This window comes from Micropterus dolomieu, linkage group LG09 (genome assembly GCF_021292245.1).
Source record: "Micropterus dolomieu isolate WLL.071019.BEF.003 ecotype Adirondacks linkage group LG09, ASM2129224v1, whole genome shotgun sequence".
Taxonomy (NCBI): domain Eukaryota; kingdom Metazoa; phylum Chordata; class Actinopteri; order Centrarchiformes; family Centrarchidae; genus Micropterus; species Micropterus dolomieu.
The window spans coordinates 848,664-862,138 of NC_060158.1; the positions used below are offsets into that span (position 1 = coordinate 848,664).

Below are 13,475 nucleotides of genomic sequence, written 5' to 3' on the forward strand. Positions count from 1 at the left end.
ACGCACACACACACTCTCACACACACACACACACACACACACACACACACTTTCACACCTGGATGCACAAACACTGTGACACACACACACACACACACACACACACACACACACTTTCACACACACACACACACACACTTTCACACCTGGATGCACAAACACTGTGACACACACACACACTTTCACACCTGGACACACACACACACTTTCACACCTGGACACACACACACACACACTCTGTCACACCTGGATGCACAAACACTGTGACACACACACACACACACTTTCACACCTGGACACACACACACACACACACACACACTCTGTCACACCTGGATGCACAAACACTGTGACACACACACACTTTCACACCTGGACACACACACACACACTTTCACACCTGGACACACACACACACACACACACACACACACACACTCTGTCACACCTGGATGCACAAACACTGTGACACACACACACACTTTCACACCTGGAGACACCTACAATAGATCTGATTTGTTTTCCTCTGCTCTCTCACACACACACTTTGCTGACATCCCTCTCTGCTTTCAGATTCCACAGGAGATTACCCAGAGTGCCGCTGGCCTGTAAATCATCCAGGAGGGAGAGCGAAGAGAGGGAGAGAGAGAGAGCGAGGAGGACGAGGAGGTGGAGCCCCAGCAAGACCCCCTTCCCCCTCTAGTGAAGCCCCTCCCCTCCGAGGAAGTGCAGTGAGTAGCGGCTTTTATCTTTTCCGGAAAGCAAAGCCTTTTATTTTGAAATACATCAGCACATCCTGTTTGACTGACGAAACATCTGCTCAGTTGGATTCAGTTCAGAACATTTAATTTAGCAAACAAGCAACAGTTTTGTTTTTTTAGCTGGTTTGATCTCAGAATGAAGATGCTACGTTAGCATGCAGTTTGTTAGCTTTAGCTTCACAGGATGATGTAAGTTTTTGGTTTCGTGGTGGACAAACAACCGTCTGAAAGCTCCTGCATGGAGGGCTGAGAGGTGAATTTCTTCAGACGCTGAGTCTGAGCTGAGTCTTGTCGTGTCATGGTGGGATAGCAGGAGGAGATGTGACTCCTGTCTTCCACTGTCGAAGAAGTAAACAACCGTTAGCATGATGTTTTTGAGCGTTGCAGGTGACGGTGTGCCGTAGTGAGTGAAGATATGTGAAGGTTTGCTGAGTTTGGCTGCGTTTTCTTTTTTTGTTGCAAAACCTGACATTAAACAAATTAAATTAAATTTTAATCACAAGATCTACAGTTACCGTATCTAGCGTAAATATGTTTTACAGTTAATAAATATGCCTTGCATCTTATCCGGAGGTTCCTCAGCAGCGTTAGCAGACAGAGCTATAGTGGCGTCAACAGCTGCTGTTTTCAGTGGTGAATAAAGACCTTACATAATGAACCGTTATGTTTTTATTACCTTAAAGTGAGACATTTCTATCTACATACACTGCAGGTGTTGCGTGTTGTTTATATGCTCTGATAATGTTAATCCAACACATCTTTGTAGTAGCGTCCGTGTTGATTCCCAATTCTGACTTAAGAGCACATGAACACACACTAAAGTCGGAAGAACGACTTCACAACTGAGGGTAAGGGGACCATCCGAGGAGCACCTGAACGCACCGCGAGCCTCTGGTTGCAATACGCAGCCCTCACCACTAGATGCCACCAGAAAAACCACTAGAAAAAAGCAGTTGTTAATGATCCACAGGCGGAGTGGAAATGCAAGGCTTTGCTACTTTTCTCTGTTTTCTATCATTGCGAGTTGGCTTTCTTTGGCTTTAGAACCGTTTGGTTGGACAAAGTAAGTGATTTAAAGAAGTCTCCTTCGATTTTGTGAGGGAAATTTAATTCTGCTTTATAACATTTGATCTGCTTCGATGATCAGTAGAAACAAAATAATGGAAATATCTGTTAGTTGTAACTCTGAGATGAACATAATGATTCATTCTGAAGTGCTCCTTCAGCCCCTATTATCCTCATTCTCATAGTTATTAAAAAATAATACTTAGCTGCAGTGCATCTTTAACATATTTGGAGCCAAAAGGCGTCAGAAATTGACCGTGAATCATGTGCACGCATTAATTAGCCAACTAGTCAGAGATCAATTGCAAAACAAATAGTTTGCAGACCCTCAAACTCAGACCAGACCTGAACAGCTTGGATGAACACTAGGTGTTACTAGGCTGAAATCGCATGACAAAATGCAACCAGGAGAACTTCCAAAAGCTCAGTGTGAAAACACATCACTAGTATCAAATTTATACCCTAAAATATATTAGATTAAAAGACAATTTTGTGAGGTTTATGTTTGTGTACTACACTCTCAACTACATCCCTTTATGTCTTCATCTTTCTTTCATACTCGGATGTGGATCATGTTGCAGCTGAGCACGAGTAGATGTATATGAATGTGGGAGAAACAAACTGTCAGAAAGTCTCCACGTTCTGTAGTAAAGAGTGACGGCTGTAAAGCAAGCTGGTGTAAATCCCTGAGATTTGTTCAGAGCCTCGATCGGCAGCGATGAGTCAGTCACAGAAAGAAAATCCAGGAGGAGAGACAGAGAACTAGATCCTCGGGTGGAGGTCTGGGAGGAGGAGAAGGAGGAGGAGAAGAAGAGTGGAGACAAAAACTGGGAATTATTCATGTAAACTCATAATTACTAATAGATAAAATCTCCCCCAGGGATCCTTGATATGCATGATTAAAGTCAGGACAATGTGTGCATAAAACGACAAAAAGCATGTTAGAAAGTCCGGTGTTTGGTGTTTTGGACCTGAAACAGAGAGCATCATCGTGTCTCAACAGGTGTTTGCCCTGTTTTTACTGTAATTATAAACTGGTGTTGGGTACAGTTAGGCTTGGGCGGTAAAACCGTCGTTTCGCTGTTGCCTCTCCAGTGCACCTGTTGTTACTTTTCTTTTGCACCAAAACAGATCACATTGATTCACAATCGCTTCTGCTTCCTAACCGGACAGATTGATATCCCTGAAGTTTAATTGACTTGATGTTCTACTGTGATAATTAAGTATTTTTCACTTCTGCGTCAAGTCGTCTGCGTAGCGCCGTACCCCACGCAGTCGCCTACGCCGTCGCTTGATGTGCACCTCCTCAAAAATATAACCACACGTTGGGGCGACGCGGACCGTAAGAACTGTGATTGGTCAGCTGGGTAGCCCCGCAGTGCTACCGCTGACTAGCGTTTGGCGGTGGAATTGCAGAACGACGGAGACACCGACGCACAAACTATAAATACAGGGCTACGTGCATAGCCCTGACGCAGGAGTACAAATCAAGCTTTAGATACGAGTCCCCAGAGACGCCCCTCTACTACAGAAACTCCTTTCATTTAACTATGAGCGTCAGAGCTGAGATTCAATAAGTAGAATCTAAATCGGAATTAATAAATTTGATTTGACACCAAACTCTATTGTTTACCAACTGCTGTAAAAAGGGACGGCGGTTACCTCGTTGTCGTGTTGGGCCACATCCGCATTAATTTGTTTTCATTTTAAAATGCAGCCCTTTCTGCGACATTTGCACCTCCCATCCAGACTAAAACGTCAAATCCAAAGACCTAAAACAGAGAAGTTTGAAACCGCCGCTGACCCCGTTTTCCTTTTTAAAACTCCGGGAAGCGTTTTAGTGCGGTGATGCAGGCGCTCACATTTGGCTTCCTGATTTTCAGTCACACAAAGCAAAAAGATATTTCTATTAATAGTTTGTTAGTTAGTTAATAGTTTGTACTGTGCATGGTGCCGTATTTACTTTTCAAAGATTCCCGGTCTGTTTTCCGCCGCCGCAGTCGCTTTATACTCCCGTGTTACTTTCAGTAACAGTTCCACCTCGTCGTCGGTCCATGCAAAAACACATCTTCTGCAGCTGCGCAGTAAACAATCTGCTTCATTTTGACACCGACATTAGCTTGCCAAGTTTACGTGAATGACCACTAGATGCGAGTTTTTAGTCGTTTTAACATAGACTGAGATCAACTTTGAAACGCAGCTTAAACGCTGGTGTGGATGGAGATTGTTTAGTGGGGATGTCGCCTCGGGCTGTTTCATACGCCGTGCCACCCGCCTACGTTGAGGGCGTAGACTCCATTATATCAGCTCAATACAGCGTCTTTGTATCAGTCGTCAGGATTTCTAAATACCCTGGTATACTGTAATACTCGTACAATCACTTTTCTTCCATGACCAAGGGAAAAATTTAAAAGTTAAATAAAACCCAGCCTCAAGTCTTTGGGCTCTGTTGTTCCTTCAGTGTCCTTCAGTTGCTCAGAAAGTGGGAAAGAATGAAAAACACATTTTGGCAAAAACCAAGGCCTTAGGAGGTATTTACTCGTCCTGAATATATGTTTTTTTTTTTGTTTTTTTTTTCAGGTTTGCTTTGGGACTTATTTTTCTCTCCCTCTCTCTGTTACCAAACACAAATTCACATCACTTAGCAGTTAATTTCCTGGTTTCTTATCTGATGGGTATCCAGTGCTTCATCGACTTAATTCAAGGTAGAATTAAAGAATAAACACAAGGTCCCAGAAATGTTATCTTGTGGTTTTTCTGCACGTTGTAAAGGCTTGTTGATGAAGTAAAGTATGAGAGACAGAAGTGGCATTGTAAAGGCAAAGAGCGAGAGTGAAGGATGAGGATTTGGAGAGTCGCACCTGGAAGGCAGAAAGATTTTTGGATGAGCGAGAGAAGGCCAACACACCCTTTTTGTACACAAAGTGGCTCAAGGGAAGAGTCAGAGGGACACCTTGAAAGATGTGACATTTTGTTTCCAAAATTCAAAACAGAGATCCAGTTTTCTTCAGATTTGCCTTTCTTTTTTTTTTTCGTAGAGTGAAAAGTGTAGATGGAGGGAGCTGGTTTGAGGTAGCCGAGGCAAACAGCAGCAAGAGGGGGGGGGGGAATCACATTTGAGATAGAAGTATCAAATAATCCAGCAGCAGAAAGCAAAAAATAAGAAGCAGAGTTAAGAGAAGAGGGAAGGTGATTTGATACTTGAGGAAAAGAAAAGAGCGGCAGAAAGAGGGCTAATGGGAGAGACACGTACTTCAGACTGGATTACAGTCAGAGACCAGACGGGTGACGGAAAGAAGAGACATGGTTTTTGAATCACGTAGAAGTGTGTGTGTGTGGTGTGTGTGTGTGCGCGCTCTAGGTTGGAAAACAGTGTAGAGACCTCCTCAGCTGGAGCCAGCATGCTCAGTTCAGCAGGTTCATGCAGTAACAGTTTAAACATGGCAGCGTCCGCAGCCCCTGGTGCCCCCGCGGCACTAAGCTAAACCGACTTTGTAGTCCGAGCTGCCGCGGAGGCTGCTGCTGCAGCGGCGTTTGGGACAGCACGCAGTTGGGGGGGACTGCTCAACAAAGCTTGTTTGAACAGAGGCTCGGCAGTTTGTGTTAAAGGTTTAGGTAACAACATCTGGAGCTGCCATGGAGGTCTAGTGCAGAATATTTGTTGTATGGATAAATGTATCACAACCAGCTGACAGTAAAAAAGCTTGCTGACGATTGACAGTAAAATAATTTAGAGTGGAAAGTCTGAGATGCTTACGATAAACAAAACTCAACTCCTAGAAATGCAATTTATATTCACTTCACATCGCGTGCACGCATCTACACACTGGCGCCTGACGGCCAAAAAGCACCTGCTTGAATAAACTCTTTCAACATAACGTAACAACATGCTTTTGAAATGCAATAAATAAAAACGCGCAATATCGTAGAACACAGATGCGGCGTCATATCGAGGACAACGAGCTAGCAAGAGCTCATCACTTCAACAAACCGTCAGAAGTGCAACCGCATCCGCAGACGCCAGACACAAAGCCGATGTCGATTACGTGTCTGTGTGGACGGAGTGCGATATTCCATTTACAAAATAATTGAGAGATTCAGTCAATCCATTTTCCTCTTAGTTCCTCTTATGACCAGTAAATGTTTCCTCGAGGGATAGATGGCTTTACTGAAAGCTGCTCATTGTCTCAAAGTGTGAATTCTTGTTTTCACAGGAAGTTTGGCTCTTTAACTTCTGGCTTTTTCAATAATTAGAGTTTAATAAGTTGTTACGGAGATTATTAAGTCACATGGTGCGCCCTCAGCTACGTCCAGGCTCCGCTACCTTGACCAAATTGGGATTTTATGGCTGCAGATAACTTACAAATATGGCAGTGAGCAGAAAACCCAGAACTTCAGCCTTCAGAGCCCATCAGCAACTTCAGGCTGAGTTTACCAGTACAATTTATTTATTTATTTACTTCTACTAACTTTTATCTTATTTAATGTAAATCGTTGCTTGTTGCTACACCTTTAAATATATAGTCAGACAACTAATGAAATACCAACTGACTCTGGAAACACTGGTTTCCCTGAGATACACCACATGCCATAGTTACATGAGGTACGAGTGTAAACTTTGTGGGAGACTGTAAATGTTTTAAGACTGCTGAAGAATACCAACAAGTGCTTCCTAAAACCAAACAATGTAAAATATTATATCAGTTATGTGAGTGTGGATCTCGGCGCTCACCACCTTATCATTTTTGCTTGCATGTAAGATAGTTCCACTGCAGCACCAGCATCAAATCATAGTCACCAGTCTGAGAGCTCACTAGCACAGAAAACCTGACCAACCAAAGCCAAAATGTACCAGCTTTTGGCTGCTGTCCAGTCCGCTTTTTCAGCGTTTTCCTGGGTTGCAGCCAGCCTGCAGGCCGGTGCCAGCCCCACTGGGTGCTCGGGAAGGTTTATTTTCAAGGCCCTTCTGCTTTATTGAATGGGCTCTGGCTCTGGGAAGCTCAAGGGGTGGAGCGCCGTGCTAACACTGCCAGGGTGATGGGTGCAGCTTGCACATGGGTCATCCCTGCTAAAAATATTTGCATCGAAGGTGCTGAAGCACCTCAAATGAAAGCATCCACCAAATGGCACGCTGCTGGGGTTGCAGAAACGGCTCTGCACATGTTTATTTGGTGGTTTATTCTCCTCTTGTTGCTCGCCTCATCAGTCGCTTTCTTGCTGAGTGAGTTTCATGACCCTCAGGCCTTTGAAACCTGATTAAAAAGCTACTGTATCATTTAAAAAATGAATGAATATTAGGAGGAGATAAGGCTGTTTTCTTCCCGGAAAGCTTAGTTTTTGTGGCTTTATTACCGCTGAGATATATCACTGTATGTATGGCTGCACAGGTATGGCTCGCAGCTGTTTTGATACCTATTGTGAATTAGATTATTAAACTTAATTATGTGAATAATCAAAATATTTAACTGCATATCACATTTCAGCTGCGGCAGAGTGTTGCTGGTGTGTGTCAGAGCTGATTGTGGAAAACAAAGACTGCACGATTCATGTGATGCCCTTATGTTGTGTCGCTCTCTGATCATACTGTTGTTAATAAAATCGCCATCTGTTACCTCCAAATGCTGCTGCGTTATTCTTAAATCTGAGCGCCGGTGGTGTTGTTGCAGGATGCGAGCAGGGATCTGAGTGTGAGGAGCGGTGCAGGGTACTGTACGAGGGCTGATGGGATCTCCACAACCGCTGGTGGAGGTATCGACTACGTGGGAGAGAATGACTCACCCTAAAACTCCACACATAACACACCTGTGGAGGAGGTGTATGTGTGGGCAGGCAGCGTGGCCGGGCAGATTGCTGCTCGCCTCTCTCGCTGAGCTGTAGTATAAAACTGAAGCCTTGCTGCTGCTGAACTTCACCACCACGACACTCTATTTCTTCGCTTTTCTCTCTGTTTTTCCTGTTGTGTTTTCCACCAACACACCCTTCGTTTCGTCGGAGCTGTTGCAGCGGCCCGTTGTAAGCAGGAGACATTTGGCTTGCGGTGATTCACTCGGTGGATGTGTGTGATGAGGTTTTGGGCGTTAGGATTTTGAACTTTTTATGTCGTCTGCTGTGAAATGTTTTGTGGATGTGGGTGTTCTAGGTTGAGAAATTTGTCATCCAAAAAGTCTGTCTACAGATCCAACCCTCTCCCCCCCCGTTGTTGTTCTTTTGCAAAGTTTAGTCCAGACCCTGATTTTCTTGAAATGTGCACAGTGACTTCAGCAAACACTATAATTAACACTATCAGAGTGAATTTCAACACATTAAGAGTGCATATCGATCCAAACCACATGGTGTTAATTTCACTTCTTTTAATTAGTAGAGGAATTGTTGACTCTTTTTTTTTTTTTTTTGGGTGGTTAAACTGTAACACTCCTCGACACGAGTATGCAGTGTTAGACATGGACTCCCTCAGTGTCGGTGTTAACTATACAGGTGTTGCCTCCACATTAACGCTGTAAGGTGTAAATATGATTATATGCAAATATCTCATAAATCACATCTAATTCAAGCGCTCCGCTCTGTGTGTCTCCGGAGGTGAAGAGCAGCCTCTACGCTGCAACGTTAGTACCAGTGAAACTCATCGTTATCCACAACTCTGTGCAGACGCTGGTCTTTTGAAATGAAACGGACGGTGGGCTGCAGTGTGTGCTGGTTGGTCGGCTCGATTGTCAGTGCCAGAGTTTGGTCTCTAACGTTAGTCTCTGGGTGATGGGAGGCTGTAACACTTACAACACTGAAGTAGGCAATGATATCATCTGTTTACAGAAATAATCTTGAGTCGTTTTCTTGTGTGGGATAAATTCATGCTTTCATTTCCAAATGATGTCTTTGCTTCAACAAAAGTTCAGCCTCACGGAAACACTTTCCATTGCTCTTCAGACATCATTTGCGACGGGCTTGGTGAAAATCCTGACTGTGACACCAGGGAGGATTTTAAGAGGTGACGGTTAAACTTCGCAGAGAATACATCACGATGACACGCAGAGTTAATTTAGAGAAACCATCCCTGAATCTGTGATCTAACACTGGCTATTTCTTAAAAAGATAAATGAATTCAAAGTATGTCACTCAAGAGGTAAATTAAGTCATATTAGAGGTTTGAGGAGGTTCTCAACAACAGTTTGTTGTTTTTTTTTAAAGGCGCCATGTGTGGTTTTCCTCTAGTGGTGAGATTTGCAGATTGAATATTATAAATGAGATTGTTGCCACACTTTGTAACAGTTAGACCGCAGTAAGTAATGTTAAGGTTCGTGCAGACTACACGACTACCCAACATGCGTCTTGTGACGGGAGTCTTGATGTCGCTGTGGCGTTCACACTGATCGGCGACAGGGGGTCACACACTACACGAGCTGACAGCGGCGGTGTCACCCGATGCTGGTCTCCACACCACGTTTTCAACCCCTCATTTACTCCCGATCACAGCCTCATGGTCGCCGAGCGGCAAATTGGGCTAAAAATCGTGTAGTGTGAACTAGGCTTTACTGTAGTGGATGGGTCTCCCACTGTGTTGTAGTCCTGCGCCGTTATGTTGCATTATTGTATATTATGAGGATCACGCAAGTTACAGGGACTGAGGCAGTGAGGATGCTGTGTACCTGAGTATCTGTAAAACAGCAATAAATCTAAATTGAACATTATGAAGCGGCAGATCTGGGCTACGCTGCAAAAAGTGAACTCTTAAAAACAAGGGGAAAAAGCATTAAAATGAGGGAAATATTACTTAAAATAAGCAAAATTATCTGCCAACAGAACAAGAATATTTCACTTGCTGCAGTGAAATTTTCTTAACATAAAAGCTGCCTGGTAAGAAGAAATCTCTCATCAGACAAAAAACAAGTATTTTGCTTTCAATTAAGATAATTAATCTTACTTAGATTTTAGTTTTTGCAGTGTAACATTAGCTGGCTGCCCTGCCTTGCATCACTATAGGCTAATATAAAACAAACGCTCCACATTTGCTTTGTTACATCATTTCTTGCAGGCTAAAATCAACACTTTAACATAATACTGGTGGTACACAGGATAGTAATATGGCTCATATTACCTGGTGAAGTAGTGTGGAAAGTTAGCCGGCAAGCTAACATTAGCTAACTTTAGCCAAGTAAAGCACAAAATCGCATAGGAATCAGAATAGTCTGTTCCAAGGGACCGAGAAAGCCGGCGTGCGGTTCACTTTTATGAATTTACAACCCGTTAATAAACAGGCAATAAAAAAGTGATTAATTGATAAGTGACTTTATTAAAAAAAAAACTACATTATAGCCCTCTTCAAATGTAAACCTCTCCAGATCTACCTTTCAAACTTTAATCAAGTTGAGGTCTCTGAAGGCTTAAAGTGGCTCCTTGGGGGGCCTCTCCCTGACCACGTAGACCCCTGTCCATAAAAGATAAGGAGGTCAGGATTTAAGCCGCAGCGAAGCACTTCTCTTCCAGACACAGTTTTGGGATTTTTAACACCGGCCCCCCTCCTTCCGGCAAAAGCAGCTCAGTAACACTGGAGTTTATCCAGCAGCACATAATTGAGGCCATGATGAAGTCAAGTGTTTTTCAGAGTAATGAGTGTTAGACTGTCTGGAAGGTAGATCCGCCTCACAGCTCCCCCTCCGAAACACCCACGCATTTGTTCAATTTTGCTAAGTGCCACTCAAGAGATATTCCTCAAAAATAAAAAAAAAAAACATTGGCAAATTGATTTTTTTTGGGGAGGAAGGGGGGTTAGAAAGGTGCAGATTTTACATGTTTTTAAGGGCTAAAGTGACAGCAGAAATTGAGATTTTAAAGGTAACTAATCCCATTACAGTTGAAGAAAATGCGGTTGCTGTGTTCAAAATGGAGAAGGGAAAACATGCTAATTGCGGCAGAAGAAAGCGCCCAATTGACCCTCGTTTATCCCGCCTGCTAACGATCAATCGATTTCTTTAGATGCTTTTGTCAGAAATCACACGAGCCTGTGTCTGAAATTTGCTTCGAAATTGTTAGAAATTGGCAGATAATTTTAGAAATTAAGGGAACAGAAGTTTGACGGTGACTTTTCAAGGACCTAGGTTTGGTTTCAGAAGTGAATTTAAAAAAGTAATTGCTGTTTCCTGCATTTATATAAATGAATAATTTGTTATTGTGCTTTTCATACTAATGGGAGTATAATTGTTTTATAATTTACCCATCACGAGGAGCATTACTCAGCCTGGAAAAACTGTTGAATAGCGTCTGCTGTGGATCTGCAGGGAGCGCTTTAAAGTTCAAATCCATATCTTTTTATTTACTTTGATTTAGCTCGAGATGTGTCACAGAAAGTGGGAGTTATAAACTGGGTGTGTGGAGTCTTGTGGGACTATAAGTAGGGAAATCACCGCCCCTGCTAAACAGATTTTCCCTCTTGCAAAGACCCTAACTTTCCAGAGATGCGATAGTATTAACCCGACTTTAGTTTCCTTGATAAAGACTATATTCTTTATGGCAGATAATGTTTTAGTAGTGTGACTCTTAAGAGAGTTGACGAAAGAGATGACAGGAACTCAAAAATGCTGCGGTTAATTGTCAACACCGCAAACCTTTAGACCACCAGGGAGCCCAAATAAATTACTGTTTTAACTCAAAATACATGCAGAGAAAGAGGAAGTACTTTTTCAGCCCAGAGTAACGCCTGCAGGTACATCTTAGGCTGCATAAAGCCTGAAATGAAAGAGTGCGACCTGTATGTAACACGAGAGGCAATTTTTGGCAGGTGGACAGTGAAAGAACAATATTTAGAGAAATGTTAGTAAGAAAAGATTGTGGGTTTACCTGTAGCGATAATGGCGGTTATGTCCTGTAGTTACTAGAAAAAAGAGGTGATGTGTTGAGATTCAACTTGGCTGAAAAGCTGGAACAGTTTCTAGTTTTGTTGCATGTTTACAGAAACACCTTCATGTTAGGGGTGTTGGTGGGGGGGTTTACATGTCACAGCGGCGTACACGTTTCTGTTGAGGTGTTAACATTGAGTGAGGAAAAGAAACCTTGGTGTGGTAACTGGGTTATGAATAAAAACAGATTTTAATGTGGTTCAGGTGTTTTCCTTAAAAAGTGTAGTGAGAGTGTTTGGTTTCACAGAGCTGAGATCATATTTCTGCCGCTCAGAGGTGGTACGCTGCGATACTTCACTGGTATCAAACAGTCCTCCCAGTGAAGGCCAATTGGAGATAGACTGCTGGGAAATTCTAAAATTACTATTCCAAATTTACAAGGTGGAGCGCTGCCACTGTTAGACAGTTTAGGGAGAGCCGTGGTGCGTAAACCGTTTTAGTTCGTCTCCTGCTGTGATGCAATCTGTTACGAGCATCAGTCAAATCACCCTCTCTGTTAGAGGATAAGAAAACACAGCCGTCAGCCAAGTCGGTAAACTCTGTAAACATTATGGAGGATTCCCCAACCTGCGTTTACGCTGCAGATCGAGCTGCAGCGTTTCTGCTTCTTCTGAGGGAGGCTGCAGCAGCAGGGAAGCAGCTAGAGAAGACCTACAGGTACTTTTAACAAATGCAGAGGTCTGTAAATGTCTAGATGTTGACGATCTGAGGTTAATACGGTCATTTAAATATGGTTTTATTTTTCACCATGTAATTGGAGGCTCACTCTGCTTCCTGTCTGCTTTACTGAACACATATGAGCTGTTATGTTCCCAAATATTTAATTTCCTGGTGTTCTTTTATTTTTATGGTTTCACAGCTCTCGTAACAACCGCAGCAGACAGCAGGAACATCTTCAGAATAGATGGGTGACAAATTAAAGGAAAAGCCTTGAATAAATGAGAAACCTAACGAATGCAGATGCTTCTGTACGAGGGCTCCCTGAATGGTTTCATGAGTATTAAAATCATGTGAATTATATGCTGCTGTCTTCGCAGTCGCCAGGTCTGTGGTACTTTTTTGCAGCGACGTGTAGAACAGAGCTCCACACCAACTTCATCAAAACTCGAAATGAGGAAATTATCTTTTTCTTAGAGACTTGGAGACTCTCTGCCAAAGAGAATTGAAGCTATTGTGTCGGCTTGTAATGAAACAGTAACATAGTAACACACTTCATGTTGGTCAGCGATCTGTATGTCTGAATGTTTCCCGTTCGCTCCCTCATTCGGCAGGAACAATGAGCAGTCACCTTGTGCTCACTCATGCAGATACAGAGTGTCAGGCAGTCTCTTGTCTTTCGTGAGCAAAACAGAATTACATATTACAATACAGAATTAGGAGGTCGACCGTGACGATTAGCTGTTCCTGTGTTTGAAGTACTTTCACCCATAACTCTGTGCTTCTCTCAACTCTGTGTTTTATGTTTAGGAGTCTTCACAGGGTGTTTTATTTTGAAAATTGACCGGATTCTCTATGCCCTTCTGCGTCTGACTTCCTGGTTCGATCTAGCTACCTGTTCTGTACGCAACGGAGAGCCGCTTCTGGGACGTGCTGCGTCTGCGCCAGGTGGACTCACAACCATTGGCAGTAAACTGATTTAAATGCACACGCAAACAGGCTTTTTTCTGTTTTCAGGAGTGTGAAGCTTCTTTTCACTACATGACGGAGTGGTTGATTATCATTCGCCATTGAAAGCCGGGGGGGGGGGGGGGCGCGCCCTCTA

At 43.1% G+C, this 13,475-nt stretch overlaps 1 protein-coding gene and 1 long non-coding RNA gene across 3 annotated transcripts in view; one reads left to right on the top strand and one right to left on the bottom strand.

Moving 5' to 3' along the window:
• LOC123976444 (zinc fingers and homeoboxes protein 2-like) overlaps positions 1–13,475 on the top strand; it is a 120,122-nt gene that overhangs the window by 42,426 nt on the left and 64,221 nt on the right. For both annotated transcript variants that reach the window (XM_046058638.1, XM_046058637.1), the window contains exon 2: positions 574–731. The gene's annotated coding sequence lies outside the window, so the exon portion shown is untranslated. The remainder of the gene's footprint in view (positions 1–573; positions 732–13,475) is intronic.
• Positions 765–13,475, bottom strand: part of LOC123976446 — a 20,817-nt gene continuing 8,106 nt past the window's right edge. Inside the window, exon 3 of the long non-coding RNA XR_006826360.1 lies at positions 765–1,099. This is a non-coding gene — a long non-coding RNA (uncharacterized LOC123976446). The remainder of the gene's footprint in view (positions 1,100–13,475) is intronic.